The sequence below is a fragment of the Elephantulus edwardii genome, unplaced genomic scaffold (assembly GCF_000299155.1).
Source record: "Elephantulus edwardii isolate Elephantulus edwardi_28Jun2011 unplaced genomic scaffold, EleEdw1.0 scaffold00233, whole genome shotgun sequence".
Taxonomy (NCBI): Eukaryota; Metazoa; Chordata; class Mammalia; order Macroscelidea; family Macroscelididae; genus Elephantulus; species Elephantulus edwardii.
Window position 1 is genome coordinate 644,601 of NW_006399983.1, and position 3,039 is coordinate 647,639.

The following is a 3,039-nucleotide window of genomic DNA, read 5'->3' on the forward strand; positions in this document are numbered from 1 at the left end:
CCTTTGTATTTCCATGCTTGAAAACTCAACCTCCTTTGCCATCTCTGTCATCTAAATGTTGTACATAGGGTTTTCAGAGGCCTGCTACAACAGACCTTTCTAGCTGAAAAAATTTTTAAAAGAAGTTTTGAACTTAGGTAGATCCTCTGTAGTTTGCTATCAAAATATCAGCCAGGAACATGTTCTCATGTGAAGACTGTACAAGCGAAAGAATATATAGGATTGGTGACAAAATTTAGGTCCTCAGAGTCCACAGAACTGAGAATCTCGCTGTTGATTCGAGGTCTTCCTCAATTGCTTACCACGTGAACATCTTTAACACCACTGTTTACTTATTCAAAGCCAGAAATGGAGCATTTGCTGGCAAGACAGTTAGACTCTTATCTCCTTTATCATATTCTCCTAGTTAGAAGCAAGTTAAAGTTCCTGTCCATACTTGGGGGTTAGAGAATACCAGAACATATGGATGATGGAGTCTGCTATTGATGCCTTCTTGTGAAAATTGTAATTCAGCTTTCCCTGGGAATTATGAAAGCTGCCTCTGAAGGACTTAAAGCAGTAAAGTAACATCACAGAGACTTTAGAACTACCCCTGGTCATGGTAGAGGCAGCACAAATTTGAGCGTTCTCACCAAGAATTCATTCTCAAAACATGAGAAGACAAGGCACTGTCTTTTGAGTCTTGTTGTTATGTGCCAGTGACTCACCCGTGACTCATAATGACCCCATGAACAATGGATCTGAACCTGTGTCTTCCTCGCCATATTCGATATACTCGAGCCCAATGTGTTAATATGTCAATGCATCTTGTTGGGGGTTTTCCTCTCTTATGCTGACACTCTACCTTTCCAAGCACGATGTACTTACGTCTCCAAGGATTGGTCCTTGCTAACAAAATGCTCAATGATAATGAAGGTTCAAGATGCACTGAAAGTACTAGGGAAAAAAACTCAAATAAACTCAAGACCTCAGGAATTGATGGAATACCAACAGCTATATCCCAACAAACAGATACAACCCTGGACGTGTTCACCAGACTGTGGCAGGAAATATGGAGGCAGGTTCCTGGCCAATTGACTGGGAAATCCATATTTGTTTCCATTTCTAAAAAAGGTGATATAACAGAATGTGGAAATTATTGAACAAGTATCATTAGTAACACATACAAAATCCTCACCACTGGACCTATAAGCAACATCATGACAAATGAAGAAAATAATGACTTGTCAAAGATTTCATTTTATGTGGATCCACAATCAATATCCATGGTAGTAACCATCAAGACAAAGAGAGGAAGACCCGCACCAAGATGAACTAACGCGGGATTTTAACCATGAGGTGAAACCTATAAAAGATTGTGAGCATGGACCTGGATAGGGCAGGGTTCAGTTATGTTTATAGGTTTGCTGTGATTGGTAATCAACCCAATGACACCTAACAATAACCAACATAGGCAAATGACTTTACATAGTCAATAATACATAAGCAACTATATGTCTTGAATTCTCTGATTTTAGTCAAAATCCATCGGACACCAACAACGATAACCCTTGTGTCACAATCTCTTCCAGCTTGAGTTTTTGTTAGTTTCCTCTGGATGAACTGTTACAGCAATTTTAAAATCATTTTCATCATGATTTTACTTGCATGTTAATTATTTTTTTAAATAAACCCTATATTGAATCACTTCTTTTTTTTTTAATTGAAACAAATATGGATGTTAGGTCTTCCAAATTTCTCGGCAGAAAATGGTGAGCATATCCAGGGCTGCATCTGTTCAATGAAAATATTAATTTGGGCTTCCGGTTTCAGACCAATTTTTTGATTGAGAGAGTGCTGAGTACTAGGAGTGAAGTGGTTGTGCTGGGACTAAGAAAGGAAGGTACACCCAGATATATGAGAAAACTTAAATCCAAGATCATGGCAAAACATCTGAAGTTCATTGCCAGGACTGTGATGGCACAGGATGGCAATGTGAAAGGTGCATTGTTGTTATGTGCTGTTGAGTTGCCTGCAACTCATAGTGACCCTATGTACAACAGCCCTATCTGCTCTATCTTGTGCCAATCTTATTGTCTCTGACACACCTACCCCCATTACCGCAGTCACTGAATCAATCTATTTCATTCAGGGTTTTCCTCCCTTGTGCTGTCTGTCCCTCCATCCTCCCAAGCATGACATCCCTCTCCAAGGACTGACCCCATCTTGCAACATGTCCAAAGTATGTCAGACAAACCTTCAGAATCCTTGCCTCCAAGGAGCAGTCTGGCTTCACCCTCTTCAGGATGAACCTGTTTGTTCTCTTAAGAGTCCTTGATTTATTCAATACTCTTCTCCACAGCTCAAAGGCATCAACTCTCCTTCTATCATCCCTATTCATTGTCCAGCTTTCTGATGCATAGCAAGTAATTGCAAAGAACATGGCCTGTATCAGGTGCACTTTAGTCTCCAGACTGATATCATTGCTCTTCAGTACTTTGGAGAGGTCTCTGACAGACTTTCCCAATGCAATTCATCTTTTAATTTCCTGGCTGCATACAGGTGCATAAACAAGGTGCATACAGGAGCCTAAACAGAATCCTCAGCGTGGATGGGCTCACTGAAGACATTAAGCGAAGGGTGGTACCATAAGAAGCCAGGCCACAGGCAACAGCGGGAAAGCTATGAGACCTGCCGAAAGATCTACAACATGGAAATGACCAGAAAAATTGACTTCCTGATGTGAAAGAATCGGGCAGCTCCAACGCAGGGCTGCTAAAGCAGTTTGTGTCTTCACTTGTTTTTTTCTTGCATCCAATATTCTCTTACTTTTCTCTACAATAATAAACTCCATCACATGTGTGCAAGAAGACCTGCATATACAGAGATAATCCTACTAGTCATCAATGGATGCTCTCTTTTATTAAAATGAAAGAGAAACTAAGTCAAAAAGCAGTTTTAGGAGCAATGAGGAAATATTCTAACATGTAGTAGAATAGACCTACTGTTTCTTATGCATTTTTGTAAAACCCAAAGCAAGATGTTATTAGAAAAACATCT

General features: G+C 39.9%; 1 pseudogene; it reads left to right on the forward strand.

The window, feature by feature from the left end:
- The first annotated feature begins 1,920 nt into the window (after window positions 1-1,920).
- On the forward strand, window positions 1,921-2,758 carry LOC102865479 (annotated as a pseudogene).
- Window positions 2,759-3,039: the final 281 nt, after the last annotated feature.